A 20,149-nucleotide genomic window follows, 5' to 3' on the forward strand; every position below is an offset into this window, starting at 1 on the left:
CCTGTAGTTGGAGAGACTTTCCAGCCGAAGCACAGTTCAAGCTCACAATTCACGGGGATCAGAGGTCAAGGAGGAAAGGGCGTGCAGGTGGGTGGTCAGACTTGGGAGCTGTCCCTCCTCTCTAGGAATAGAAACTGCAATTCTGCATGTTTTTGTTTCTAGGTTAAAAGAAAAAAAAAAAAAGCAGTGGGCAGTTTTGCCCGAATGTCCTAATAGGCTGCCTGAGACATATAAGCATAAATGATAAACCTTGTTAGATGATAAGCTGAAAAGGAAAATTGAGACCTTATTTAAATTTGTTGGTGAAAACACACTTGCACCCTTCCTGCCCTCTTGTGAGTGGAGGAAGAATCTCTCCAGGGAAGCAGTAGAGGATTAGCGCACATCAGAGGGGCCAACCAATTCAGGAATCAGGAACACATTCAACTGTACTGACCTTTTACTCCTGTGTCCCCAAATGCTGGATCAGAATTTTTTCAAAGGCACCACAAAAATAAGCAATTTGATTTTTCTTTCCTGGGCTTAGTCTCTCCCCATCATACCCAACAATAAAAAAGTCTGAAGGGGCGGAGTTAAACTATATTTCCTCAGGAATGAGCTCCCACCCCACTTTCATGGATGCATCTTTCTCTTTTTCTCCTTCTTTACTTGTGCTTTTTATTCATCACTAGGTCTACCTGTTAGCTAAAGAAATCAGATTTCTCTATGACTCACCTTCTGGGGTGGGCCAGATTTTCACAAATTTGGACTGAAGAAATTACTCAAAAGCTTCCATCATACTTGAAGCAAACTCCCATGTGGCGGCTGCCTTTGCAAAGTTTCAGCTCCAGCCTAAACTTCGATGCTTTTCTTCTAGAGAAATGATTCACTTGCCCGCTTTTGAGGAGTCTCTGTTTAGCAGGTGTGACAGATGCTGTTGATTTGCTCACTCAACGCCTATTCCGAACCCCCTCCTTTCTTGCCCCTTTCAGTGTGGAAGCAGGCGAAGCTCTAAGGTGCTTCCCTACTCACATTCCCAGCTTCCCTGGAATCTGGACAGGGATGGGAATGGGTGCAGTTCTATTGATGGGAGTCCAAGGCAGTCATGGCACTGCTTCTGGGAAAGTGATTTTCTTCCTGAAAAATGGGAGAAATAAACCTATCACCAACCCTTCTTTTTTCCTGCTGGATGTAGACATGATGCTTGTAGGTACAGCTGCTATGCTATCCAGCAATGAGAAATGCTAAGGACATCGGAGTGGAAAGATAGAAGGAACTTGGGCCGTTGATGCCATGGCTGAGTTACCATAGCTGCATGCATCTTGTACGGATGTCCTGGATTGCCTATCTGCCAGTTTCTTGTTATGTTACAAAAAACCAAAATTGAAATCAGAAATAGCAGATACCCTGTTACTTACAAAGGAGTATATTCCTAAATAGAATAAATAACAGAGCAACCAAACCCAAATTAACACCCGTACCCCACCCCACCACCAACAAAATCTCTGTCCCACTGAGTTCCAAACCTTGTTTTAGGAGAAGTTATTTACATGATCAGTCCTGTTGCCATATTCTTATTTTTGCCATTTTACAGATAGGGTAACTAAAGGCTGAGGATCTAAAGCAGCCTTACCAAGGTCACACAGTAAACCACTAAAAGCTGGGGAATAAAGCCAAGAGCTCTGTAATCCCAGTCGAGGTCTCCTCTGCTCTGTCTCTCCCCCTCAGCTGGGAAAATGTCAAAGGATTTATCAAAAACAGCCTGAAGCTAGATTAAGTATGTTAATACCCAAAGCACTTAATTACTAATACAGTTTAAGGTACATTAACCTAATTGGAAACTTTCTGCATATGGCATAGGTTTTTTTTTTCCCCTGAAAAAATTAATAGTATTTTTTTCAAACTTTTCTACTAGCCCACCTCACCTTTATGTGCTATTATTGGTTTTCAAATTTAGAAAGAATATCACAGCCAAGAGTTGAATTAATGTTATTTCCTCTTACAAAAGGAGGATAAATAAAATAAAAAAAATAATAAAATGTGAGAAAAAGGAAAGATAAAATTGTATCTGATAATTGCATGTCTCACCCACCCAGCAGGGAAGCTGGCAGGATGCTATCATCAGATCCCAGGGTCATCCATGGCCCCTCCCCTCCCTCACATCCACGTCCAATCAGCACCACATCCTATTGTGTATAACTATTTCTCACCATCCCCCTGCTACACCTTTAGCTAGGCCCTTGACTTTCTCCTCTGGATTACTGTGACGGCCATCTAGCCAGTCTTTTGTCTGGTTGCAGTCTGTTCCCTATGCTGCTGTTGGAGGGATCCTTATAAAATGCAAATCAGATCTGTCAACCCTCCAGTGATTCCCCATAGCCCTCAGGATAAGTCCAAACTCCTTACTCTGATTTCAAATGCCCTTCATTACCTGGTTTCTGTCTAGTTCTCCAGTCTTACACTGGATGCTCCAGCTATATCGAACTACTCGAACTACTCGCAGTTTCTCAGACTGGCTTTTCCTCCCCCTCCCTTCTGAGCCTTTGCAGAAACTGACCTCTGCTGGGAGTTTCCTCCTTCCTGGTCTTCCTTTCCTTTCTTCCCACCAATTTCCAAGCTAACTCCTAATCATCTTCCAGCGCCCAAGCACCACTTGTTCTGGAATCCTCCCATGACCACCTCCTCCTCAGACTGGGGTAAGGGCCTCTCCAATGTGTTCCCATGGCAACCTGGCCTAAAATACACTGAGATAACACTGAAATTATTTGCTTATATGTCTGTCTTCCTGGGGGCATCTTGAGAACAGAGAATGTATTTTGTTCATCTTTGCATCATCAGTGCCTAAAAACACAGAGATGCTTACAAAACAGAAACTCAGTAAAAAGTAATTGTTGAATGGTTAAAAAACAAGCAAACTGTTGGTTGAATGAATGAAAAAACAAGCAGACTGTTGGTGGGAATGTAAACTGGCACAACCACTATAGAAAATGATATGTGGTTCCTCAAAAAATTAAAAATAGAATTACCACATGACCCAACAATCCCACTTCTGGGTATATATACAAAAGCAATGAAATCACTATCTCGAAGAGATATCAAAAAAAATAGAAGAGGGCTTCCCTGGTGGCGCAGTGGTTGGGAGTCCGCCTGCCAATGCAGGGGACACGGGTTCGTGCTCCAGTCCGGGAAGATCCCACATGCCGCGGAGCGGCTGGGCCCGTGAGCCATGGCCGCTGAGCCTGCGCGTCCGGGGCCTGTGCGCCGCAACAGGAGAGGCCACAACAGTGAGAGGCCCGCGTACCGCAAAAAAATAAATAAATAAATAAATAAATAGTAGAAAGAACAAGCAAACTAACCTTGTATTAAGGACTATGCAAAAGACTAATAGGCAGGTAGCCACACAATAAGAAAACTGAGGTGAGGTGGGCAGGAAGCATGAAGTCATAGAGAACATGTTCATCCTGCTCTCCGTAAGGAAAGTATGGCGTCTGACATCCAACCCACTGGGTCCCAGGTTGTTCTCAGTTACAAAATCCAAATGGGGAAAACTGGCAGATCTAGAAGCTGCCTGAGAAGGAGTGGATTGAGGAGATTCCTGCGGATCCTTAAAAGCCGCATGGAGGAGGAATGTGGGCTCCCGTCTCTCTTTTCCTCTTCTTCGCCTCTCCATCACTCCTTCCTGTTAACGCCATTATCCTAATGTTTGTAGCACCAAACCAGTGGAGGCTGCAGAATCTACTTGTCCTTTATGAGGCAGATAACTTCATAAATTATCCACACACACAACCTGTAGAAGCTAAAGCTGACACTTCCCACTAGCACAGTATGTATGAAGAAGAACTAAGTGGGGAACTGAGGACATTTCCCTGCACTCTCTTCTCATGCACCTTGTTACCTCTAAGGAACAAAGTAGTTGTCACTGTACTGGTGTTAGCCTTCAGCCAGCACTGGCTTAACCACACAACGGTGGCCTGTGTGGAAATACCACATCTCTTGAGACCTTCAGGGTCTAAGGCCTTTATTCATGACGTAATTATGACAGCTGATTAGGCTACCCTTGTTTCTTTCCACACTTGGCAGCCTGTGGGCATGGGAGCCTGTGGAAACCACACTTCTGAGAGGTTGACCTCAGCATCAGGAAAGCTATGCATTGCACTTCCAAAGAAACAGGCCAACTGCCTTTGAGAGATCAATGATCTGGAGCTGGCTTCTGAGCTCAAGGGAGGAATCCCTATTAAAGTGACTCAATGGACACAACAAGTAGCTGTGTATGGGTTTGGGACAAACATCTTCTGTATGTGTTTAAATTGTCCATTGTGGCTCCGTGGCCACAGTCAACTTGGGACAAGAGTTGGGGTCGTGGAGAGGTGCTTTCCCACCAATATCCCCAAAGACTGAGACATGATCAAAAGGAGTGTTTGGAAGACCTTTCAAAGCAATATAAAAATGAAATAGCAACAGAAATGACAGCTCCAGGGGTATGCAAAGTCCTCTAGCCTGGAACTTTCTGAGGTCTTGCATCTCATTGGATCAATAAACATTTATTGTGGGTTTAGTATATGCAGGACATGACGTCTGTGCTGTGGATACTGTGAAGTAAGTAACACAGCCCCTGCTTTGAGGAGCTGCCCCTCTAATGTGGGTGATAAGAAATTTCCCCAATAAACTCACATACTGAGTGAAAAAAGACTACATCAGTGAGACAAACAAACATAAAAGGAGTCAGAAAAAGAGGAATGCACTGCCAGCCAGGATGATATGGAAGGCTTTCTGGAAGCCCAGCCAGTTGCTAGGTCCTGCTGGAGTGACGGGTGACCAGAGGTCCTCATCCCCTCCTGCTCTCCCCACACTCCCCACCTGCTGCACTCCGGACTGAGATCTCAGCTGCTGTCATATTGAAAATTCCCCAGATAGACACTAACGAACATGTGGAAACAATAACCAGCTTTTACTAACTTACTTAATGTCATTGAGGGGACTTGGGGAACTCTGCTACCTTTTCTTTGCCTGTAGGACCCAAACATTTCTATTCTCCGCTCTTACCTGAGGAAAAGTCTCAGTCTTCTCTCACGTGAGGCCTTTCCGTTTCCCTTAACCTGTAATTGTAAATGACGCCGAGACTTCTTCTAATGGACATTGTGTAATACTTTCATATGCAGAGGATAAATTGATTATACGCACATTATAAACATCATCTCCATCAATTGTTATCGTTTTATTGTTATTACTTTAACCAGGATGTAGGTCAAGGGAATACGGTGCCAGAGTAAGGATAGGAAGTTGCTGCATTTCGGCAGTTTAGTATAAATTGACTTTCTTCTAGGTTTGCGTCTCTAGGATTCTTTCACATTATCTTTCCCACCACTCCTACTCATGAATGCATCCATGTTGGACACACACACACACACACACACACACACACACACACCATGCACATGCACATACACATGCACACATACACAGGCACACAGCCTTGACTTAGGGATGTGAGTTGAACTAGAATCAATGGTAAAACACCCTTATTAGTGAGCGTGATGATGGGAGCCAAGGAGAAGCACCAAAGCCAGAAGAGTACATCATTGAAGACTATTTTCTGTGTTGCTTCTTATCCACTCCATGTCTTAATGTCTTCTTTAGAAGGGAGGTAACCATAGTGCCTGCCTCAAAGGTTACATGAATTAGTGTCTGCAGAGCACTGAGAACAGGGCTGGGCACGTTGTGAGTACCGTAAGTGAAGGTAGATAGATAAAGCAAACATGTAAATCCAGAGCCCAGCACATAGCCCATCTCTATATGTATTATTCAAGAAGATCCATTCTTAGCTGTTGTTTAAAAAATTCCTCAGCCCCCCACCCCTTTAGAGGAGCCCTCAGTTCAGGATTCCTTTCGGGAACTGCTGCTGGGTAGTGCTGGTTCCCCATTTATCACCCTCTCCATGTGGTGCAGGTTTTAGAAACCTTGTAGGGAACACTGAAATTGAAGCAAGTATAATCTTCATCGAATCTGGGTAGTACCTCTCCATCACGAAGTTGGACTAAGGCTTGAATAAGTCCAGCCTATACAAATGTAAAGATACCAGCTTTCTTCCTGAAGCCAATAGACCAGTGTGTTGCAAACAATTGTTGATAGTGACCTACAGTAAGAGAAACATTTTCTACTGTGAACCAGTACACAGGTACATAGATTTATGGCTGGGAAAAAAAACGTCCTAAAACAATATCCTTACTATATACAACACACTGGGATATTTCCTTTTTCTTATATTTCATTTTTTAAAGTATTGTTTATGACTATTCAGTTGATTTCACAATCCACCAGTAGGTCATGATCTACCCTTTAACAAACACCAAGTCAGACCAAAAGCATCTGTAGGAATGGGCTAATGATCAGAAATGGAATCCTATAAAAGACTCTAAAAGTTCTTTAATGGAAGAAAGATGACTATTGATTTGGGTCTGTGTACAAATGTTTCATTCTCCTTGAGAATTTAAATTGCAAAGATAAATTCTCACCTTCAGGTGTGTTTAAAAAAAAAAGTGCCTTTGCCTCATAAAATAGAAGTAATGGCACACCAGGCGGCATTCTGGGACACACAGATTTCTCTAGGACAAGTAATTATACTGAGGATTATCCAATTGAACTCTGACTGGGCATAACCAAGTAATGGAGTGTGGTGGAAACATGGATGTCAAATGTTTCTCTTGGGCCCTGTTCCTGAATTGCAAAAATCTTTGAAATGCACTGACACTAAAATCTGTGAGCTCTTTTGGCAACTGATATCAAAATAATTCGAGATTGAGGTCTCATTCCTCCTGGACAAGTTGCCATGGCACTCTAGTTTCCTGTATAACAAACATCACCAATGCCCTACTTTTGCATAGTACTTGGCAATTTATGAAGTGTTTGAATGCATATTATCTCAACCTCATAACAATCCCGTGAGGTATACTGGGCAGATATTTTCATACATTGCATTTATGACTGTACTGTCATTTAAGACTTAATGGTTTCCATTTTCATCATAAAGAGGGATCATTTTGAAACATGTTGTTGGCTAATAGCAAGAGACAACGCAATGTGGAAAGAACACTAGATGTGGCCTCAAAGACATGAGCTAAAATTCACAGTGTGCTAATTACCAGGTGTGTGCTCTGGGGGAGGTCTCCTAAGCCCTAGCCTCAAGTTACATTTAGCAAATAAAGAGGCATAAGTTGTGCTCACAAATGGAAGACTGATGTACTGGAAAGTAACATGAACTTGACTGTCACAGAGAACTGGATTCAAATCCTGACTTTGGCACAAGTTCTGTCAACATAGGCAAGTGGTATAGCCTCTCTGAACCTTAGTTTCTTCATCTGTAAAATAGACACTACAATGAAATATCATTGGCCAATGAAAACATTCTAATTGATATATCATACCTGCATCTAACTGCCTCTAATTTATTCTATTTCAGTGCCAGTTTTAAAAAGTGAAGTCTGCCCTCTGTATCCACAGTTCTTCATTGGGACATTCAACCGAGCATGGATCAAATTCAACCACATGGAACCCACAGATACAGAGGGCCAACTGTACTGGACATTTTATGTAAGGGAGTTGAGCATCTAAGGATTTTGGTGTCCGTGGGGGATCCTGGAACAAATTCTGTAAATCTAAATCACTTTCCTACAAAATCTTCCATAGTTTCCCATTGCACTTCAAATAGTGTTCTTTAGAGCCTGTGCCCACTGCTGTTCCTGCTGCCTGAAATGATCACACCATCGCGACCCCAATCCCACTCACTCTCATCCTGTAGGTCTCAGTGTAAGTGTCACCACCCAAGAGCCTATTCCTGGTCTTTAGAGGCCAGAGATATAATTAAATGATTGTTTGTATAACTGTTGTGTAATGTGGGCTCCTCCCACTGGAGTTTAAATTCCAAGATGGAAGTAATCATGACTATCTTCTTCATGGCTGTTACCTCAAAGCGTGGTCTCTGGAGTTACACTCTCTTCACTTGAATCCCTCTACCTGGGTAATTTTGGAAAAGTTACTTCCCCTCTCTGTGCCTCACTTATTCTCCATAAAGTGGAGTATCTTAATGGTGTTCACCCTCATAAAGTTATGTGAAGATAAAATGAGAAATCTTATGGTAAAGAGTTGTAGTCCAATGCTCAACACAGAATAATAGATGCTAGCTATTATAGGTGATAAATACTGGTTGAGTGAAAAGATTAGTTAACTGAATGAGATGAAGTTTGTAATGAACCACATACAAAGCCTGGAATAATAGTAAACACAAAATGTTAGTGCCATCCTTCCTTCATTATTGAGAGAATCCCTCAAGGGAAGCTGTCATCAAAAGAGTTCAAGAAATGTTAAGTAGACAAAGTTAGAATGAAAAAATATGGGAATTTATTATTATCCAATAGCCAGCTCATAAGCTGTTCATGGCCATTTCTGAAGGAGACAATCCTATGGACTCTTATCACTGAGTGTCAATTCTGGCAATGGGTTGGGAAGTGAAGGGAGCCTGTGGGGAGCTGAGGGTTTGGGACAACATTCATGGTATGGAGAGCAAGTGAAAGTGGCATACGCTGTGTGGAAGCATCCAGGAGCACTGGAGCTTGATGGCTGATACTTGATGATTGAGGCCTTGGAACAAAAGTAGTAGGAAGAGCTGGGGCTCTGCAGACCTTAGAAAACTGGAAGTAGGAAGAGAACAAACAAGTTCCTAAGGGAGTTTGAAGAAGAAAAATAGAGGTAGTGGAAAGTCTTAATCTCTAACCAGACCAAAGGATAGAAAGAAGCTTCTTGTGACAAAAAAGCACAGAATTAAGGGTTAAACCAGTGCCTCCTGGGCTACTGGAGATGTTCCTTTGCAAAATGAACTAGGAGTGAGTGTGTGCAGAAATTAAAAGAAAATTGGATGACTTTCACAGGTGTTGCAATGCACTGAGCTTGCCTGGTGTGCTGATGTGGATAGGGTTTGACAGCAGGATTCACTGGGAGTTTGAGGTGAAGATCATGAAAGATCATAACTCATCAAAGCAACATGAGGAAGGTGAAGCCGAAGAATTGCCAGTAGGGATTGACTACAGATAACAGTTTAAGGAGAAAGTTGATGCTTAAATAAATAAATAATTTTTTAAAAAATCCATCAAGAATACATGAGATCAAGAAAAGAGGTCTAAACTAACACACCATTGTAAAGCAATTATACCCCAATAAAGATGTTAAAAAATAAATAAATAAATAAATAAATAAATAAAAATAAAAATTAAAAAAAAAAAAAAAGAAAAGAGGTCTTTGATCCTGTTGTCCAAAATTCAAGGTAAAAGTCTACTTATTCACCTCAACATAAGAGACGGGAACAGAGGTGTACATGACAAGCTTTGGATCTGGGAAGATTCATGTGTGCTCTCTCCAATCGAACCTTCCTACTTGCAATTATTCCTCATCTCTATGAAAAGCCCACACTGGGGACTTGACTTCTCAAGCATAGAATACCATTTGGCAGCTGGGAAGGAAGGAGTTAAAGAAACATGGTTGTGGCACAGCTGGGAGCCATTAACAATTAAGTTCTTGGACAGAAACCCAGCAGGAAGCTGACAAGGGGCTACAGAGACACAATGGCCTCTGAAAAGTAAAAACTTGATTTAGAAATGAATGAGCTGCCTTTACCAGTGAACCTTCAGCAAAACCCAAATCCCCTAATTAAGAATGAAGAGCAGATATTGGTTAAGAGTTTATATTATGCCTTGCCATAAATCAGCATTCTTAATAAGAAAGATAATGGGTAAGTTAATAATTTCTGAAACTATATTTTTAAAAACTACATAAGATAAGAAAGTGGTCTTGACCTGACTTAAAAATCCATAAACATAAGATACCTTAGTGCTTTCAGCCATTTGCTTCTCAGTTCTGTTTCCATTTTTGATGGCAAGAAGTTTGATTTTGGAGATACACTAATAAATCTAGTACTTAGAGTGATATTATCTCAGAGTTCCCAGGTCTCATGCTTTTCAGTTCATATTTTCTCCCTGCCTCTGATCCCCTCACATGAAAGACCCCATCTTCCTACTGATTTTTCTTGTTTCTCTCTAGCCCAACAGGATCCATACTAGACATCCATGATTCTCTAATATTCTCTGATAAAATTTAATTCATGATAAATTTGCAGAAACCTATGGGTTACTCCAGCCAATCTTCATTTCTTCTTTCTCCTACCATCTCTAGTCCTTACATTAATGTTTCATCTCCACCATCACTATTGACCCAATCCGATCATGCTAAGTTTGGCACTTTATTTCATGTTGTCTTTGAGCCATTCAGTTGTCTAATGTATAAAGCATTACCTTCTAATAAAGACTTCAAATCACTTGACAGCAGGGGAATGCCTCATGATTCATGTTTATCTTCTGTACTGCCTTATTCAGTGTAATTTACACAATAAAACCTAAAGAGTTATAAGTCTTTTTAGAACTGAATGAGCACCTCTGCATAACTGAAAACTGCCTAGGCTGTTTGAGAAGGTAGTAGGTAGAGAAGGAACAAGAGAGTACACTGATATATAAAATAGTGGGCCTGGTCAAAAAACCTTCTCTGTGTAAGACTCTTAAGGAGAATATAATATAAAAAGTCAAATGGAGGAGTATTCTGATAACATAATTTACACTTGTTTACATAAGACTTAAGACGAAATGAATACAAGAGTGAGAGCCATTTCCTTACTTGATCACCATTACTACTGGTTAGCATAGCACCTGACACAACAGAGGAACTCAGTCATATGTGTTGAATGAAGGAATAGTTGAAAATAATCAGTCAATGGTAATATCAATATTTGACTGGATTAGCCAGAAAATATTTCCCAGATACATTGGGGAAAATATTAATTTAATGATGGGAGGGGACATAATTTGAGGCTTCACAAGGAATGAGATTACTTAAGCAAAAGTTAATGGCCTAAGAAATCATAGGGAAGAGAAGGTTGTAGAACACTTTTCACTTTTTCTTTTTAAGAGAGAGGGTTAAGGGATGGTGTGGAAAGGGTGATTATGAGCCCTAGAAAGTTGTGAGCATTCGAGAAGTGAGTATAAAAAGAGCTGGGGGTAGAGAATAATTTAAGTTGATGGAGTCAGAATTTTGAGAGCCTATCAGGAAGTTACGGCAATTAAGAGGGATTAATCCAAACAGATTATTTGGATAGTCTATCAGGAACAGGAAGATATAGGGGGAAAAAGGGCTTGCTTGGGCTTAATGCTATTAGGGAGTATCATTTTCTGGGAACTAGTCCTACAGGCTTCTGTGATATTAAAATCAAGCTGATAAGTCCCTGGAGGACTTAGAAGCATTTTACTGCCCTCATTTGGAAGGTGAAGCCATTGACCTCAAATCCGAGGAACGTGTTACTTTGTTCTCTTAGTAATAATAATGAATTTTCCCCGTGCTAGCAATACACAAATGCAAGATGCCTGGATGGAGTTGAAAGTGCTCTGCAAAATGGACGGTCCAAACGATGATTGGCCTTGGGAATCTGTGCCAGTGAGACCAGCTTCCATCCAGCCCAAAGAAGTCATCTGATGAGTTTTCACAGCTGAATAAGAGCTGAAAAGATCAAAGCGTCCCCTGATGTTTAGGTTGTGTCAGGAGCAAAAAACTAGATAAGGAGCCACATTTCACCAGCACCAAGAATCACACTGCTTCTTCACCTCTTTGAAATGTCAGTTGGAATTTTGTAAGTGGACATAAAGGAGGATGTAGCTATGCTAGGCAACCATCGATTCACGATCAATGGTCAAGATATTTTGGAAGCCGTGTAAGTAGCACAGATACTCACCATTCCTGTGATAAGGTTTTTATCTTCTTTTGAGAGATAGTCCCAAATTTTAGCAGAGTTCTTGGCTAGAAGGAAAATACAACCTCACTTCTCTATCAGTTTTGACTCATATTCATTTTTCTGTATGAATTTGACACACATTTGTCAAGGAAAAAATATTTTATAGAAGCATTTTTTTAAATGCTGTAGGTAGGAATTGGCTGTGCTTTCTAATTAGACCCTATAAAAAGCCAGTTCCCACATGAACGAAAGTTCCCTTGGGTTACCAATAGCGGGCCTCGTTGGAATGTCGGGAAACTCAGGCAGAATCGTTGGGGCCAATCTCATACCATCTGCTCAGCATCCTCAAAAATCCTATTCCAGAAGGCAGTTCTTCGAGTTTTTAGGCGTGTTTTTGACTTCACTCAGTGTGGCTGATAAAAATAACCTTCATATTTTGAATCACAATTCCATGCATACGTTCCTAAAAAAATTGGGCAAAAATTTCAGTCTCTCTAGTCTCCCTCATTGTCTGTCTCGCAAACTGTACTTAGCTGAGAGAACCAGTCTCCTTCCTTAATGACTGTATATTAAGATGCTGTCATCTCGTTAAAGAGTGTGCCAAGTGGATGTCTTCCTTTGATCACTTGTCCTCTGTTCCTGTGGACTTAGAGTTGCAGCAGCCTCTATTGTTTGAGTGATAAGTCCATATCTGGTGAACAGGGGAGTTCTTGCTATCAGGGTGAGAGGAATGTCTTTAATTATTTATTATCTACTTTCTGTAAACTCAACTCAAATATAGCAGGCAGCAAGCAGAAACCAAAATGATGTCTTGTTAAGATTCATAGTGTTTTCTCTGAAAAGAACATATTCTTTATCAAGGACTGAGAAAGTGTCCTTTTTCCTTTTCCTTAAGCATATGAAATATTTACTTGTTAGGTCGCCTCTGAAATAACCGTTTTTCGTAGAGCTGTAGCGGCCCAGCCCATCAGTGTGCTGGTTAATTAAGTGTGACCTAAACCAACTTGACTTGAGCTCTGCATTAAATGCACAAAACCCATTTGAGCTGACCAGCAGTAGAAGTGGTACTCAGAGAAATTGGAAAGGATTTCTCCCAAATGCTTTCTACTTACTTACAGCACTCAAGTAATGGTTGAAGATTAGCATATGACATGACAGATTACATTAAGTCATGTCTTTGCAGTGCTTTATGACAGCACTATCACATTAGCTTCTTAGCACTGGCACATCGAGGCATGCAAATGTTTTCAGACCCTCTTATTCAAATCTACAAGCTGACATGGCAGCCCTGATATGATTATTAGTCATTTGAGAGACTTTAATTCATGTCATCAGATAACAGGTTCTGCTAAAAGGTTATAGAAACTGTCTGCTTTTAATGAAGCTCTCAAAAAAAGACCCTCAGAAACCCTGTTACACACCAAAAGCCTTGGCTTGACTTTATTGACAAGATCCCCCTAAGAATGAACTTGAGTGGAATAGCTAAATAGACATCCAGACATTGGCAATATTGTCTGTTTTTCAGAGAAGACCCTGTGGGATGGTTGCGGTGATCTCCCCTCTCACCACACTCCCTCCAGCTCATTCTAATTTAACTGTAGCCTCCAGTACACAGCATGGATGATGACCCTTAGACATTTCTAGAATCTGATATCCAATGTGAGTCTTACAGGCATAATGATAATTATTCCTAGAACATTCATTACAGTTTGGGAATCAGTACTGCCATAGCTCACAGTAATGGGTTAATGGTGTCTGGCCAAGCTTGGCATGACTAAGTGGTGATGTGATTGAAGACCACTGGAGTTTGTAATCCGTAGTTTGTTTGCTGTAAATCGGTTTTGTAGTCAAATGCTTTGTTTTATAATGTAGTGATCTGCACTTAGGCCCCCATAGGACCTGTCTTTTTAAAATGCTTCCACATAAATCAATGGAATTTGGCACCAATGATGATCTTGTCAGAATGAAGGAAGATGGCACTAGGAAGATGGACTGGTGCGCTGCAATGAAGCAGGGCACCACAGAGAGACCTCGGCAGGTGAAAAAAGTGTTTCATGAAGGATCCAAGAGACAAAGCATTTCCCAAAATCTGGAAAAGTGAATGCAAATTTTCTTTCCTTTTCTTATTTTTTTTCTTAAGGTCCAAAACAATGAATACTGAAAAATCATTGCTGGAGAGCTTCTTAAGAGCAGAGAGTAAATGTATTGATCAGTCTCTAAAATCTGTTTTGTTTTTCCTTTTTTTCGGTTATTAATGTTCAGTGTCAAAGTGTTCATTCAGATCTCCGGAGTAAAGAAAGACACATTTACAGTTTAAAGTAAACTAATTTATAGCCATTCAACTAAGAAAATATTCAAAATTATTTGATTTGTGGTTGATTCCATTTCTTTCTATGCAGAGGTGTTAACATATATTGCCTTAACTAAATTATGAATTTAATGTTATTCATATTACCTTTTTTCTCTAAGTTTCTTTTCCTTGTTTCTTTTCAATTTAACAACTGTTTTTGAGATCATCTAGTGTATGGTCTATCTCTGTCCTTCCTTGCAGCTTTTCTTCTAACCTAAAGTATAATATTTTCTAAAGTAATCTTGGCTGAAAAGGTGAGTAACATACCAAACATGGAGAATATAAAGGGGCATTGATAAACTATCTTGTAAACAAGTTGTGATTTAACTAAGAGCTTCTCTTAAAAACTAGTCTGAAGAGAGCAAAGAAATCAGGAAAAGGCATTAGATTATATAAATCAGATCATTCTCTTCCCTCCCCTTTCCACCAGCCTCTTTTGCCCCTTTCACACCTGCCAGGCTGTGGTCACAAAGGGCAGGGGCACAGTGTGTGTCTGATGGGAGATGGCTCTCTGGAGAATCTCATGACCGGCAGGAAAATGCTGCTGAACACCCCCCTCCCCTCCATGGCTCTTTTCTCTCTGACCCGCAAAGCAAGTTCCAGGTAGACACTCCAGGTGTGCAAGCATGTAGTGAGCATCTGAACTAGGCCAGACTCTGTTCAGCAGTAGAAAATCAAGCCACATGTGCAGCACGTGTTGCCTGTTGCTCGCTCCATTCAGGCTGCAAAGCAGGAAAGGTGAGTCACTCTCTTTTCTGCAGCCTGATTTGATTTTGTGAAATTTATAATTTCTCCACATTATAGAAGTGATAGCCGGCCTTCCTTAGTACCCCTAAACTCATTTTCCATTTTGGTTGATGTCCCTTCCCATCTTCTAACACTTTCAAGCAGATTTTATTTTTCTTTTTTCAATTAGAACTGACCTCCTTTTCTCTTTTAATAACACCACACTAAAATATATATATATTTTTTTCTTTCCGCTTTTTAGTGATTTTTTCCTGAAAATAATTCCTCTAGGCTCCAGGTAACCCAAGGATGGTGGTGCCTTATTCATCTTTATATGCCCACTACCCAGCACAGTGCCTGATACGTGGCATATGAGCTATAATTGTTTAGTGACTAGATAAATGAGTAAATAGAGAAATAACTTTGGAAACTATCACAACCATACAGAGAGCTGTATTCTCATTCTTGGTCACATTCTCTTTTGCCCCTCCTAAAAAAACAGTGTTTCTCTATTGACTGCCTTTTCTGCCTCCCTATGACCCTCACTTTACATATGCGTGTATGTATGCATATAAGTATGCGTGTGTGCATATATGTATCTGTGTATGCATATATGTATGCATGTGCACATGCATATATGTATGTGCGTATATGTGTATGCATATATGTATGTATGTGTATGCACATGTGTGTGCATGCGCATGTGTATATATGTGCGTATGCATGTATGTGTGTGCATGTATGTGTATGTGTGTATGTGTGTGCATATGTGTGCACATATATGTTTGTGCATATGTGTGTGCATATATGTGTGTGTATGCATATATGTATATGTGTGTGTATATAGGTGTGCATTACACATTGACTTCACTTTTAATGTTTCTTCCATGCCATAGATTAGGAATTTAGTAATTTTTGATGCATAGACACTTGCCCCTGGATTGTAGTAAAATTATGAGTTGTGTACAACCAACTACTGTTGGTACTTTAATCTCCTCTGCCTCTTTGGTGTAGCAGCCACCATTGAAACTTGGATCTAGTCACTTACACAAACTCCCCTTTGATACTGGTACCCGATCCTCCCAATATTTTTGAAACAAAGGACCGAACAAATGTTCTGAATGTGTTCTTGGATCACCTGCCTGTTCTGTGGGCCTCAGAGACAAAATGCTGGCTCTCTGGTCTCCAAAACATATAAAGAATATACAAATAACTTAAGAATATCATTTGGATGCCAATATTTAATATCCCACAAAATTCTCACTGGCTTAAGCCAATTTCCCAGCACAGTGTTCTCCCATTTCTATTTCTCTCCATCTCAGGGTTTTCAAAGAAAACAAACATCTGCATCCATAGATTAGAGCCCTCCTATAAACACATGTTCCTATCAAAACCAATCAAAACGGAAAAAAGAAAGAACACAATATTATACATTTTTCTTTAGATCTGATGTCTGATTTTCATTAGGTTTAACCTTATTTCTTTTAGATCCTAGGCAGTGACCCAATATTTATTTTCCTGGCTGGGCCCTGTTCTCACCAATATTTCACTCTGGCTCCTAGCGGCCTTTCTGAGGAGTTCAAGGCTCTCACACTCCCTTTTCTCTTCTGCTGCCCCTTGGAGACACACATTCGTCACATGTATCCTTTTCATCTCAGAGTTAATTCTGAGCCCTTTCTTTCCTCCTATTCACAACTTCTTAATTTCTCCCTTTCTTATTGGATTTATGACTCAGTACTTTAATTTATTCATCATATAATATCTTTCTAACTCATTTTTTCTAGTAATTTACACTGGACCATATGCTTTCTGCTGCTGCCTCCTATTATATTGATCTGTAAAGCTTCTGGGGGCAATGATTAGCATGAAAGAAGCCCCGCAAATGAAAGTTATATTGTATCCTATTTGTTCTCTTTTGAACAAAATATATTTCAGAGTTCTCCAAGTGGTATCAGATATTCTTTAATTTTTCAGGGTTTTGTATGATTTCAGTTATATATATATATGTGTGTGTGTGTGTGTGTGTGTGTGTATGCCTTTTTTGAAACTCGAAACAAAACATTGTTTTTTAAAAATTTGACATTAACTTGAAATTAATACAGTCCTCAGTTGTATTTTGCAGCCCGCGTTGATCCTCAAAGCCAAAACTTCTCCTAAATTCCTTATAAGGGAGCTTAAACCACATAGCAACTAGCTTGTGTGCAGGGCATGGTTTCTGTTAGATCTGTCTGATCCATTTGCATAGGTCATATGAGATAACATATAAGCTAGTACTTCAACTGTAGTGATGGTACAAATAACAAGGCAGGAGTCAAATACCAGGGGTGGCACTCACATCTCTGACTTCTGAGCTCCTCAGGCATAAAAAAAAAACGACACTAATGCTTATCCCTAGCAATGTCCTGAGGGTCACAGGAGAAAACGTGTGCAAAAACACTTTACCAATAGAAAAGAAACTTACAAAATATTGATGAATATTTTTTAAAAGGCACAATGTAATATTCATATCCTTTGTTCTTTGTTTATACTCTTTGTTCTTTGGATCTCACAGGGACTAAAGCATGTTCCTTTGCATTCCATAAACAAAGCTTTGGCCAGGGTTATTTGTGCTAAGAAGTAACATGCCATGTCAACTGAAAGATACCAATCAACCAAAATTATACAGTGCCACTATTTCTAAACAAGATCTTAAAACAATCTGTGGCTTTCTACACTCAACAAAAGGATATAATCAATAAGTAGTCTGGCAGTCCCTAAGTCTGGTCTTGCACATGGAATGCTGGGAATTTTGTATCCCCAGATCATTTTAGGAATTAACCCTAGGCCCAGTCCATAAACCTGAGGATTATCTTCCTTAACTCTGAGAGGAGCCAGCAGAGATAAGCCCCAGAGGGAAGGCTGGGACAACAGTTTAACTGGGTCTCTGCATCCAACTCTCAATATGACCTTGAGCCAGTCTGTGAGTCTACGAGAGAGATGGACTGAGCCATAGGATTGGAAAGTCTTTATCAATGGAACCCTGAGTTCAAAGCAGCACACATGGAAGCCCATTTTATGACACAGATACAGTTGAAACTCCTGGAGTTGAAACGGGAATGGGTGTCTAAAGCCCTGCTCACAGGAACTCTGCTTAACCCATACCATGTCACCTTCTGCTTTAGAGTCCATAAGGCACCTGAGAAAACCATTGGATAAAATGATTTGCCATATTCCTCTGGCTTCTTCCTAGGAAGACCTTTTCCTTCTGTCTTTTGTCATCCAAGGCCTAGCTCAAAATCTTTTCTGCTTTTTCTCTTCTAATCTCAAAGTTTTCTCCTCCACTCTTTTTACTTTGGAAATTTAAGAGATATGAAAAAATAGAAAAACAATAAAACAAATGCTCATATTCATACCATCTTATATTAGTAACATTTTGTTTTATTTGCTTTTAATACTTTTTAAGAAATAAAACTTTACATATATATTTAAGAATATAAATTACACGTAAATATATAATATTACTTGTATATATTTATTAAGTAATACATTATTTAATTTAATATTAAATAATATTTGTTTTTTTATTTCTCTCTCCCCAGAGGCAACCATTATGATGGATTTACTGTGCATCCTTCCCACCTATATTTTAATACAAAAACAAAACAAAACCTATATGTGCTTCCATAAATAATATGTGACATTTTTGCTCTGATTTTATAACAGATATAATGTTCTGTTTCTTGGAAGTTTTGTTTGTTTGTTTGTTTGTTTTAATCCTTCTAAGGATTATGCCAAAAACATAGCCAGGTTGATTATTTTATTAAACTGTTGTATAGTTTTTCTTCATATGACTATTCCACATTTTATTTATGCATTTCCCTATCTATGATCTTTTAGGCAGTTTTTCCCCTCCATTCAAACAATCCTAAAATATGTACTTTTAGAGCTTTTTATAGCTGTCTCTCTACTCTCTACAGCTATATTGTACACCTAAAAGTGATATTGTTGGACCCTAAGGTATTTACTTTACACAATTTACTAGAGACTGCCAAATTCTCTCCAAAATGTTGTTAACAATTCAACTCTTAGAGTTCTCAGTATTTCATATTCTTGAACTCTTAAATTGTTTTACATTTTGATTAAGAAAAAATTCTATAGAAGGGTTCCTAAATTGGGGGATTATAATTTTTATTTGGAGATTGTAATTCAAATTTCTTGGGAATTGCAATTAAATACCTTGGCTTATTTTCTGATTTTATTGTTATCTTTTTCTTACCTTTTTAAAAGTGCTTTTTATGTATTCTGGAAGTTAATTGCTAATCAATTGTCTATCATATGTTAAAAATATCTTCTCCAGTCTCTCACCATTATTTTATCTTTGTATTATTATTATCCCCATTTCACAGGCAAAACAGTGGGCTACAAGAAACTTAAGAAATGAATTCTACAAATTCATGTAGAAGAGTAAAAGTATATGAATAAGCAAGAAAGTTTGAAATAGATGAGCAAAGAGGTGGTACAGTGTGGCAGCTTTTTGCAGCTGCAGGACTGAGGTCCCCATATTTTTGCTGGCTGTCAGAGCCGGCGGCTGAATTCAACTGCCAGAGGACAGCCACCTTCCTTGTTACATGGTCCTATGACATGTAACAGACAGTACTGGAGACTCTATGTTGCATTAAGTCCTCCTCACTTCAAATCTCTGACTTCAGGAAGAGCTCAGGCCCTTTTAAAATTTCACCTCATTTGGTCAGGTTCCATACAGAATAATCTCCCTATTTTCAGGTCAGTTGATTTGAGAACTTAATTAGATCTGAAAATCCTTTCAACTACACATAGGTTAGTGTTTGATTAAATTACAGGAAGAAGATGTGTGTACACCAGAAGGCAGGAATCGTAGGGGCATCTTAGAATTCTGCCTACATGGAAGGTCCTTTCTCTCCTCCCTTTCAGGATGTTTCCCTTTAAATCTGTGGTTCTCAGCCAGGGATAACCTTGCCCCCAGGGGATATTCGACAATGTCTAGAAACATTTAAACTTGTCAAAATTGAGGGGAGAGGGTGCCACTGGTATCTAGTGGGGTAGATAGCACAATGCATTGGACAATCTCCCACAACAAATATCTTGCCTAAAATGTCAGTGGTACTGAGGTCGCGAAAAGTTGCTTTATATTTACGTTACTTTGTTGGCAGACTTTTGGTTAGTACTTACCTGATCTATCGCCTCCCAAAACTTTATTTTCTACCTTCTCTATTATTTGCTTTTAAAATAGTATCTTGAAAAAAAAGCATATATCT

Source organism: Grampus griseus, assembly GCF_964374135.1.
Source record: "Grampus griseus genome assembly, chromosome: 1".
NCBI classification, from domain to species: domain Eukaryota; kingdom Metazoa; phylum Chordata; class Mammalia; order Artiodactyla; family Delphinidae; genus Grampus; species Grampus griseus.